Consider the following 12,881-nt stretch of genomic DNA (forward strand, 5'->3'; position numbering starts at 1 on the left):
TGATTTTTCCTACTTATAGTGTGTCTTCAAAGCAGCCTAAATTTCTTTTGGCGACTTTAATTTGGAGAAGATGTCATAAAGTTGACTAGTCAGAGTATTCAACATATGCCCTCGACAAAGCACTTCATCTTCTTCACGTGTTACTCTTGCAGTCTTAATAGTGGCAAATTCATCTTCTTGTGGTTCAGGTAGTGCAGATAGATTCGGATCAAGAATGTAGTAAATCTTTAATGAAGTAAGCAAGAATATCATCTTGTCCATCCATCTTATGTAATTCATACCATCAAACTGATCTAGTTGAATTTTGACATCCTTAGCAACTTTAACTCTAAAATTCATAATTGTCTCCATCAAAATAAACACCTTAAAATTGTTAGGAAAGTTTAGGATGGAAACAAATATGGAGTTAGCTTAGAGGCGTGAAAACACTATCTTTAAGGTGTTTATTTGTCCCACACAGAGACAACACCTCCAGGATACAACTAAGCCCTCTAAACCTCTAAAAAATGAGAAGAAAAGACCAAGAAAAGAATGTCTTTTTGTTGTTATTTCTTTTCTGTATAGTAATATGCTTTTATAGACTTGAAACATAACGATGAAATAGTATGATTGTTCATCAAACAATATGACTATTGATGAAACAATATGACTGTTCATCAAATAGTATGACTATTCATGAAACAGTATAACTATTCATCAAACAATATGATTGTTGATGAAATATGATTGTTCATCCAACAGTATGACTATTCATGAAACAATATAACTTTTCATATTAAGTTCCAAGTTTCAAATGCTATCTTTTGATATTATAAATATCCATATAATAACATTAGGAAGCCAAATAGGAGAGTTTGTCCACCATGACTTAATTTACTACACAATAGAAACCCACACTTAGAAACATTAGGAGGGAGTGTTTCTTTCCAATACGGGATAAACATCTTTTCTTTATTCATTTACAAACTACACTAACATATGAAACACGAGACATGAATTCCATATTCTCATTTAACTGCATACACTGTGCACTGACCAACTTACAATGAGCAATAAATGGAGTACCAGCAGTTTTAGCATTTTACTTGCTAAAATACTCAAATACCCTTTTAATGTGTTTTTTCTAAGTTAAGTATAAACATCCTTTAGATTTATCTTTTTTAATATCCATCTCGAGAATTCTCTTGTTGCTCCTACTTGTTTTATCTTAAACTTACCATTATGTTGTCATTCAACTTGCGGATTTTTATGTCTTTTTACAACAATAAGTATATAATTATCGATTGATGCAAAATGATGTGAAATGATCTTTCTATACCAATTGATGTGAACTGTATAGTAGAACCCTAGAATCCCATGCACAACATAAACACAATCTAAAAAATCAGATTTGGTTGAAAAAAACTTGACAAAGCAATTACCAAAACCAAGACACAAAAACTATTGAAATGAAACATTCATCCAATGATTGTGGAGAATTGTTAACAAAAAGCACAAGAAAGACGTCACGAAAATAATTATTCTTCAATAAGTCAAGACAGTTCAATAAAAAATCAAAAGTATAAGAATCCTTTCATGTCAAACAATAATATACGACAATAACAATATTATTGGACTATGAATAATGAGTCTTACAAAAGAATATTTATATTGTAAAACTTAACCTAACCCTAATGGACTATATTACGCTGAATTTAAATAAAGTTCAAAATACTTAAAAACAAGCCCAAAACATGAAAAATAATGAAAAACACCAAGTCTCAAATATAAAATTCTAATATCACATGTAATGAACTAAAATAAACTACCCAAAATAATCAACCTTAATATATATATATATATATATATATATATATATATATATATATATATATAGCCATTTTTTAGGTGTCCTAAAAATAATAGGAAATAATTGTTTCCCCTTTTATTCCATGTAGAATAAGGAAACCTTCCAGATACATTTGTTATTGCCCTTTAGTTTCCTTATAGGGCATGGACTCTTTGGTAGCTTTATTTCCATAATAGATACGAATTTCTAACTTGGAAACCCTTCAAAAAATAATCTCAATTGTGTTCACATATAGTGTTCTTGTAGAAAATCAATCCTTACTTCATAAAAAGCTCACAAATCATAAGGAAACAAATAATAAAACTCATACAATAACTTCTGGCCTATATTGTGATGGCTTTCTAAACTTTGATTGACCTAAAAATCTAAGCCAACATAAAACAATACCACTAAAAATTGCTAGTATAATTTCAGTCTAATCTAATAATTAAATTGAGAGTTATGCATGTTAGTATAAAACTGTATATTATGAAACAGTAAGCCAAAAACCAACGTGATTATCCAACTCTAGTGTCGCACATGTTCGGAGTCACGGCGAAAACATCCACTCCCATATGTGTTATCTATCAGGTAAATATAGGGAGACAATGAATTATTGTTTTTTATCTATGGAAAGCAGGAATGAGAGTCGCCACCTAGTAGTTTGGTCACGAGGAACCCTAACTGGTCTCAGAGATCAAGAACGAGGACTGATTGCGTAAAGGGAAGGTATTACCACCCTAAATACGCCCTATTTAAGGTAGGCTGCATTGTTTAATTGTTTGATAAAATCTAAGGTCTTCATGTTTTCTAGTTGTTAGCCCGTCTATAGTTTAAGAAAAGTCATTCTCAATAAGGAGATCCTTATCTTACCTAATCGTTCTAACATCAATAAAAGAACTACCTTTTTAATATCAAGAATATGTCTTACGTATAAGCGCGTAATCCTTAATATTAAAAGAAAACAAAATAATTTTTTTGTTATTTTTGAAATATTGACCTAGTTCTCGTGACTTTAATAAAGTGATTATTAAAGCAAAAATGCATGCTAATACATATTTTTGAATTTTTGTTGTATGAAAATATGATATGAATTTTTTTTCTTTGAGATGCTTGGCCATATGCATAAAAACATATTTTTTCATTTTTTCAATGTTTTGACGAAAACGGGGTATCTTAATACTGGATTTGTATCTTTACAGTATAAAACTACAAACCAATATTAAGCAAAATTCAGTAGCAAAATACGCGGGAAAATCATAGATTTTTTTGAAATAATTTTTTAAGAATTTTTTTTATAATATATATAATATATATATATAGAAAAAGCTGGACCCGACCCAAAAAAGAATCTGGGCCGAGATCAGCCCAACAAAATGCAAACTATCTCCTATTGGGCTGGACTCAGCCCAACCCTATGGGTGGGCTGATGATCCAACCCTGGCTAGTTTCTATTCCCGTGCATAGTAACCAGCCCAAATACAATTACCCAGTTACTGTGCTCATGCACAGTAACAGGGTAATTATATGTTTATTTGCTTGCAGAAACGTCCACAATGCACGTTTTGCATGCAAGACGATGAACAAGAAACAGAAACAGAAATAGGGGGAAGAGAATTGCCTAGAATAGAGGCGCTTTTGTTCACGATTCTGGTGGCTCACGGTGGTGTTGGTGTCGCGACAACCGGTTGTGGTGGCAGACGTGAGTCCTCATTCTTCTTTCCTCTACTTCAATGTGTTATCTTCTGCCTCTGTTTTGTTTTCATTCCCCCCTGTTAACAATGTTCTTGTCTCTCTGCAGTGACTTCGTGGCGGTGCGGCTGGTGTTAGCGGTGCCGCTAGTAGCGGCGAAGACGAGAATGGGTCGTGGTACACAAAGGACGCTGCTTTGATTTTTTTCTGTATTTTCTTCTTCTTCCTCCTGCCTTCTACTTATGTTTCTGTTATTCATTCACTCTACTCTTTCTCTCTCTCTCGGCTTTTGTTTCTTTCCCCTTCTGTTCCTCTCTATTTCCCCTCTCTCTTTTTCTCTTCTGTCCTCTTTTCCTGCCTCTCATGTCTCGTCCTTTTCTCTTCGTGTTTCCTTTTCTTGTTCCCCCTCTATTTTTTTCTTTCCCACCCTGTGTTTTCTTTTTTTCTTCAGCTCTATCCTTCACTCTGTTTTTTTTTTCCTTCCCTCTCCTTGTTCGTTCTCCTTCCTGGCTTTTTATCCTTGTTCTCACTTTTTTTTCTCTCTCGTTCCTCTATTTTTCCTCATTTTTCTTTCTACCTCTTCCCCCTCTGTTTTCTTCCTCCCTTATTCGGTCCCTACTTTGGCTTTTATAGCCAAAGGATGCACGCATGCGTTACGGTAGGAAAATAGTAACGACCGACATGCATCATAGTGGTGAGGAATATCAGTCGCGAGACATGCCTCCCCTTAATTGCAGCTCCACTGTCTTCCCCAGTCTTCATTGCCAGCGAAGAAGACAATGAATAGTTTCAGCGCCTTCTTTTTAATTTCAAATGGATATTTCTGATTTGGTCCATGGATGTTTTTACAATTTTGTAATCAAGTCCCTGAAAACATTGTAATTGGATCCCTTTATTTTAACATCTTTTCTGGTTTGCTCCTTGGTTTCGGATTGTTTCAATTAAGTTTCTAATTGGCCATCAAACTTCAATAATTATACAATTAAACCCCTGATTTGACCAAATCAACTCTTCAAAATTATAATTGGACCCCAGAACTTTAATTTCTTCCAATAAAAGCCTAATTGACTTAAAAATCAATTTTTCTTACAATTAAACCCTACATAAATTCAATTAAATCTTAGATAAAATTTTATTGAATCTATAAATATCTGATTTTGAATATATATTTTTTAAAATTGAATTTTCTTTGTCAACAAGGTTCTCATCAGTCAATGATATACTGTCAAATTTCAACCTTTTGTATTTTTAAACCTCCTCAACCAATTTTTAGCTATTTTTCAGCATTCTAACATCTTTTTCTCGCTCCTAATATTTTTTGGATTTCTTTTGATTTTTTTTAATATTTTTTGTATTTTCTTATTTTTTTTGTGGGAACACAAAAATGGGTAACAACATCTAGCATGAATCAGATCATTCCCATCTTTTCAAAAGAATTCATCCTCGAATCACAAATAAGAACAATGTTAAGATCTAGAGCAACAATAACATCTACTTTATCGTTACTCAATTTTGTACCCCACGTGTTGGAGATGGTGTATACCCGTTTTGAACCGAGTGTGGGAGTGTAGCTCATGTTTGCTAGAAAATTGACAAAAGCGGAGGAGAAAGAAATATTTTTTTCAAACCCTGTTTAAATTGTTTTCTACTCTCTTTATCCTTCCCCTTTGCTGCCAAAATCATCAGGTTTTCTTCGATTAATTAGGATTTTTCATGTTGCTAAATTCATTCTTTTTTTATCTGGTCTTTAAGGTTGGATAAATCCCTTAGAATTTGTACTAAAAAAATGGTTATGCTGCTGCCGCAATTTTTTTGTTCCAACTTAGGCTCTGATTCTAACTTGGTTTCATACGATATCTGACCATCCTAGCTATATTATGTCACTCATGACATGTTGACCTACACCTTTATTAGGTCCTAGGTATCACTATTCTTAGGGTAGACTCTCAGTCAGATTTCGATGCTCGGCATTGTTAGATCAAGAAAACATTTTTGACCAACCAGATTCCTACCGGATTCTGTTATCTAAAACGATCTTATCTCACTTCAAATCCTTCATCAAAGTTGTAGTCTAGGACACGTAGATGAATTTGGACTTTTGAATTGCTTGATTTTGATATTAGAAGCTTAAAATATTTCTGTTTGAAATCTAGCGTGAAAACATAGAATCCTGCCACGAGAAGGTTTCCAGTCGATTTTGGTTGCAATTTTGTTATTCAAAACAAATTTATCTCACTTTGAATCCTTTATCAAAGTTTTAATCTGGGACACATAGATGAATTTAAGCTTTCGAATCGCTTGATTTCGATATCAGAAGCTCAAGATATTCCCGTTTGAATATCTAGTGTGAAAGTAGGGATTCCTGCCGTAAGAAGGATTTTGCCCAAGTTTGCAGGGACACGATTGTAAGATGCTTAAAGTTTGAAGATCAATTGCTGGCCAATTTGAATCCTCTTTTGGACCAAGGACCAAATGGAAAAAGTGCTAAAATAAGGAGGATGATTGAAGATAAAAAAAAATAGAAAGGAATTATGCCGAAGGAAGACATTGTAGAAAACATGTTTACCTGCACAGCTAGCCATTTTCTTTCTTTCCTTTTTATTTGAAATTTCTTGTTTGGTTTCCATGTTTCTCTCGCTTGAATGGAGAGCTACAAACCATGTTTTTATTTACTCATTTCAAAAGGAGCAGCTGGCCTTATGGAAGGAAAGAAAAGAGGCACACCATCCTCTAAAACTGGAAAGAAACAGACGTGAGCACAAAATCAAAATCAGAATATGACATTTTTCTTTTGCGTTTTTTTACTACAAATTAGTAGGGATTTGCATCCTAGAATTAATGCATTAAATCTTTCCTAAATAGAGATATGTTAGACTATATATAAGCCCCTCTAATGACCTATATAAAAAAGAGAAAAACAGAGAGAAAAGAGCAGAAAAAAACAGCCAAAGATAAAAGAGAAAAACGCAAAAAATAGAGAAAGTTTCTTTCATTCGCTAGTGTTACTGTGAGGTTGGGAAGATTGACAGTAAAAGAGAAAGAAGAGAAAAGAAGGAAAAGAGAAGAGAAACCATAAACCAAAAGAAATAAGAGAAAAAAAGGAAAAGAGAAGAGAAACCATAAACCAACAGAAATAACAACCTCGAAATCCCAACCTTATATTTTTGAACTCCAAATCAAGAAATAAAAAAAAAATCAATAAATAATGAAATACAAATATGAAAATGATGACAAAATGAATCATATGTGAATAGGAACTAAAACACAAAAATGAATGTAAAAGCAAGAAAATAATGTAATAAAAAATAATGTAATAAGACTATAACAAACCCAAACTAACACTAATATACTAATTTCAACTAAGAAAAGTTTTGTTGACACAATAGTTAATGATTTCACAATTTCAAACTTAAACCTAAGTGTATCCAAATAACCCTAAAATTAATATTTGAAACTAAGATACCTAATTCCTCGAGAATATTAGATTGTATAGGTATATCTTTTAATTTTTGAATTAAAACTTTTGATGATTTAATTTATAGCAGAATTTCTACAACTTGTAAATTGTAATATCTTTGATATATTTTTTTATACTCTACTAATTTGTAGTAATTTAAATTCAAATCAAGTTTTTCTTATATATATTGTTGCCAAAATCAATCGGATTTGATAAAACAATGAAAATTAATATGGAAACTTAAAGAGAATGGATATAACTTGATTTTATAACCTTACTCTTATACCAATTAACACAAACCTAAAGGGTAAGAACCCTAGAACCCATACATAAGAAAGAACAAACCCAAAAAAACTAAAATTAAATTTGGTTGATAAAAACTCGAAACATCTATTACTTAAACTAAGGTACCAAAACTATTAGAAGAATACCTGAACCCAATAATTCTAAAGAATCACTACTGAGAAACATAAGAAAGAAGCCACAAAGATAATTATATTCTGATAAGTCAAAATAGTTTAATATAAAACCAAAAGTATAAAAATCATCTCACACATAAGCAACAATATACGGTAATGTATTATTGGAATCTGAATAATAAGTTCTATAAAAGATTATTTATAGTGTAAAACTTAATCTAACCTTAATGAACTAATAGGCTGATATTAAATCCAATTTAAATAAAACTTATAGTACTTAAAAACAATTCTAAAACATGAGAAAGAATGAAAAACCCAAGTTCAAAATATAAAGCCCTAATGTTGCATGTAATGAACAAAAAAAAATCCAAAACAATCAGCCTATATCATTTCTTCCATTCTTTCTCTACGCAAAAGAAAAGAAATGGCAAAAAAAAATTCTTATAACCCATGTTCTCAATCAAACATAAAGAAAACAATAAAAATCAAACCACAATAAATCATCTTCATCTCTTTGAAAAAATAAAAGATAAAAGATTTGATCATCAAATTAATTTACAAAATTCTATTATATCAAATTTGAAAATTAAAAGACTAAAAAATATTTGTTAGTTGATTCATGAATGAAACTTCATAAGAAAACTTGTTGAATCTAAACTTGCAAAGGATAAATTAAATTTGTACCATATCTCATTGGATGGGTTTCACAAAAAAGAAAAAAAAACACTAAATCAGAACCTAATTTACTATACCTTTCTTTACAAAAACATTGTGGATGAAACTATTCATTTAATTTTTTTTTTCATTTCATGTCTCAAAAATTATTCTCTTACAACCTTTCTTTACAAAAACATTGTGGATGAAACTATTCATTTAATTTTTTCTTTTCATTTCATGTCTCAAAAATTATTCTTTTACAATTTCAACCTCACAATTGATGTTGAAATCAATTTAAGTATTAGGATTTCTTTTTATTTGTATGTATCATGTGTGTAAGGTCTCTATGAGTATTCCAGCGATGAATTAAACATCAATTTTATGGAATAAATTTTAATTTCATTGGAAAGAATTGAAAGAATAATGAAAAAAACTTATAAAAACAAGCATTTCATTTTCTTACTGTTAAAGAGGTGCAAAAAATTCAGTTTGTTCCCTAAGTTTTTATTTTTTACATATTTAATTTCTATTCTTTTAGGATTTTTGTTTAGGTCCTAAATTTTATTTTTGTTTGTGTTTTGGTCCTTAAATGTTGGGGGTATAAAGAAAGTCATTGAAAAAATAGAGATGAGAGAAAAAATATTTGGTTGATCACATTCCAATCACTGAAAAGACTGATCTTGATATTAATAAGTTATTATGGTGTTTTGTAAGTGTTTTCTAGTGAAAGTAACTTGAAAAATGGGATTTTTGGGTTTGGAAACATAAAACCTAAAATTTAATATCTAGAGATTATTAGAATTTGAACCAGATGAATATACTTAATCATACAAGCAATCATTCATTTAAAAAAAACATAAAAATTAAAAGACGATGTGTCATCCATCCACTAAAAAAATAGACTTTTATGTTCTTTGAATACTTTAACAAATTTATCATTATCAAATTAAGAGTTTCTATTTCAACCTTCCATTTGTCTTATTAGTCAAAGTTTACAGGGATAATAACACTAGTAGTACACCAACTTTATAACTTTTCTGAATCATACCATTCTTTTCAAAACTTTCAATCAAATTAACTATAACTGTGGATTATGAGTGCTTTCACAGTAGATTGTACTGTTTTGCACTGTAACGTGAGTTACTATAAATTGTGAGTAATTTCACTATGGAGTGCACTGTTTGGTGGGGCATGATGATGTTGTAGACCAACTCCAGTTTGGGTGAGGTTGCAGCCCTCGGGCTGCAAACACCTAGGGCTAAGGCTAGCAAGCCCTAGGCACCCGCGCGCGCAAGTGGAGCTGTAGGTGCAAACACATGGCACTAGGGTTGTCCTGGGCGCTAGCTTTAGCCTTGGGTCCTGTATCAGAACTCAATGTTGTTGCGTCTGTCGTTAGGACCCACTACTCATAGGTTCTGCGTCAAGACCCATTTCGCTTGGATTCTACATCCTGCATCACGATCCATTTCGCTTGGGTCCTATGTCAGGACCCAATGATCTTGGGTCCTTTGTTAGGACTTAATTCTCTTTGGTCTTATTATTTGTGTTAAAAATAATTATTTGTGTTATAAATATTATTATTTTTCTTATAATTCAAAGTATTCATATCAAAAATATTATTATTTATGTTATAAATATTCTTAGGTTTCTTAATATAATTATTTGTGTTATAAATATTATTCTTTTTCTTCTAATTCAAAGCATTCATATCAAAAATATTATAATTTGGGTTATAAATATTCTTAGGTTTCTTAATATAATTGTTTGTGTTGTAAATATTATTATTTTTCTTATAATTCAAAGGATTTATATAAAAATATTATTATTTGTGTTATAAATATTATAATTTTTATTACAATTCATAGTATTATTTTAAAAAAAATATTATTATTTGTGTTATAAATATTCTTGGAATTCCTAATATAATTATTTGTATTATAAATATTATTATTTTTAATATAATTGTAAATATTCATCTCAAAAATATTATTACTTATGTTATAAATATTCTTGGGTTTCTAAATATAATTATTTGTGTTATAAATATAATTATTTGTATTATAATTCAAAGTATTAATAGAAAAATTATTATTATTTGTGGTATAAATATTATTATTTTTATTATAATTCTAAATATTCATATAAAAAATATAATTATTTGTGTTATAAATATTATTATTTTTATTATAATTCAAAGTATTAATATTTTTATTATAATTCTCTTAGGTGCTCCAAACGCATAACCAATTGACATTGGGTCCTATATCAGGATCCAATGCTTTTGGGTCCCGCGTCAAGAACCAAGTCGCTTGGATCCTTGGTCTGGATTAAAGTATTATTATTTTTATTATAATTGAAAGTATTAATATTAGAAATAATATTATTTGCGTTATAAATATTATTATTTTTAATTATAATAAATAGTATTAATATTAAAAATTGTATTATTTATATTATAAATATTATTATTTTTATTATAATTAATAGTATTAATATTAAAAATATTATTATTTGTATTATAAATATTATTATTTGTATTATAATTAATATTATTAATAAAATAATTAATAAATTTGAAAAAAAAATATTATTATTAATATCATTAATAAATTTTTAAAAATATTGTTTTTACTATTGAAGAAAAACCATCTTTTTTTTAAGATTAAAAAATATAATTCAAAGTATTCATATAAAAACTTTAATTATTTACGTTATAAATATAATTATTTTTCTTATAGTTCAAAGTATTCATATAAAAAATATTATAATTTGTTTTATAAATATTCTTGAGTTTCTTAATATAATTATTTGTGTTAATTATTTTTCTTATAATTCAAAGTATTCATATCAAAAAAATATTATTATTTGTGTTATAAATATTCTTTGAATTCTTAATATAATTATTTGTGTTATAAATATTATTATTTTTAGTATAATTCTAAATATTTATCTAAAAAATATAATTAGTTGTGTTATAAATATTCTTGGGTTTCTAAATATAATTATTTATGTTATAAATATTATTATTTTTTATTATAATTCAAAGTATTAATAGAAAAAATATTATTGTTTGTAATATAAATATTATTATTTTTACTACAATTCTCTTTGGTGCTTCTAATATAGAACCAATTGCCCTTGGGTCCTGGGTCAGGACCCAATTATGTTGGGTTCGATGTCAGGCCCGAAGTGTTTGGATCCTGCACCAAGACTCATTTTGCTTGTGTCCTGGGCTAGAGCCAATGCTTGGGTGCTGCCACAGGTTTAAAGCTCTTACGTCGTGACGCAAGACCCAAGCACATTCGGTCCAGAGGCAAGACCCAATGTTCTAGAGTCTTGATTTTCTAAATAGAATTATATGTGTTATCAATATTATTTATTATAATTAAAAGTATTCATTTTAAAAATAGTATTATTTGTATTATAAGTATTATTACTTTTATTATAATTGAAAGTATTAATATTAAAAATAGTATCATTTATGTTATAAATATTATTATTTTTGTTATAAATATTATTATTTTTATTATAATTAATATTATTAATAAAATAATTAATAAATTTTTAAAAACATTATTATTATCATTAATAAATTTTAAAAATTACTATTATTACTATTGAAGAAAAACTATTTTTTAAAAAAAATTAAAAAAATATAATTCAAAGTATTCATATAAAAAATATAATTATTTGTGTTATAAATATTATTATTTTTATTATAATTCAAAGTATTCATATCAAAAATATTATTATTTTTATTATAATTCTAAGTATTAATATAAAAAATATTATAATTAGTGTTATAAATATTATTATTTTTATTATAATTTAAATTATTCACATCAAAAATATAATTATTTGTGTTATAAATATTCTTCAATTGCTAAATATAATTTTTTATGTTATAAATATTATTATTTTTATTATAATTCAAAGTATTAATATAAAAATATTATTATTTATCTTATAAATATTAGTATTTTTATTAGAATTAATAATATTAGAATTAAAAATATTATTATTTTTATTAAAATTAATAATATTATAATTAATAGTATTATTATTTGTCAGGACTCAATGTTCTTGGGTTTTGTGGAGGACCCATTTCACTTAGGTGCTCGTTAGGTCCCAATGCTCTTAAGTCCTGTGCAGGACCCAATTACGTTGGGTCCGCCGTAAGGATCCAATACTCTTGGGTTCTGCAGTAGGATCCATTTTGCTTGGTTCTTACGTCACAAGTCAAGGCTCTTGGGTCCTGGGTCTAGAGCCAATTGGCTTGGATCCTGCGTCAGAACCCAATGTTCTTGGGTTTTGGATTTCTAAATATAATTATTTGTGTTATCAATATTATTATGTTTATTATAATTAAAAGTATTCATTTTAAAAATAGTATTATTTGTATTATAAATATTATTTTTTTATTATAATTGAAAGTATTAATATAAAAATATTGTTATTTGTGGTATCAATATTATTATTATTATTATTATTATTATTATAATTCTCTTGGGTGCTCCAGACACAGAACCAATTGGCCTCGGGTTGTGTGTTAAGACCTAATACTCTTGAGTCCTGGGTCTGGACCCAAGTTTCTTTGGTCTTGCTGCAGAACCCAATGCTCTTGGGTTTTGGGTTTCTAAATACAATTATTTATGTTATCAATATTATTATATTTGTTATAATTTAAAGTATTCATATTAAAAATTGTATTATTTATATTATAAATATTATTATTTTTATTATAATTAAAAATATTTTTATTTGTTTTATAAATATTGTTATTTTTATTATAATTTAAAGTATTCATATTAAAAATAGTATTATTTGT

The sequence above is a fragment of the Populus nigra genome, chromosome 8, assembly GCF_951802175.1.
Source record: "Populus nigra chromosome 8, ddPopNigr1.1, whole genome shotgun sequence".
Lineage (NCBI taxonomy): Eukaryota > Viridiplantae > Streptophyta > Magnoliopsida > Malpighiales > Salicaceae > Populus > Populus nigra.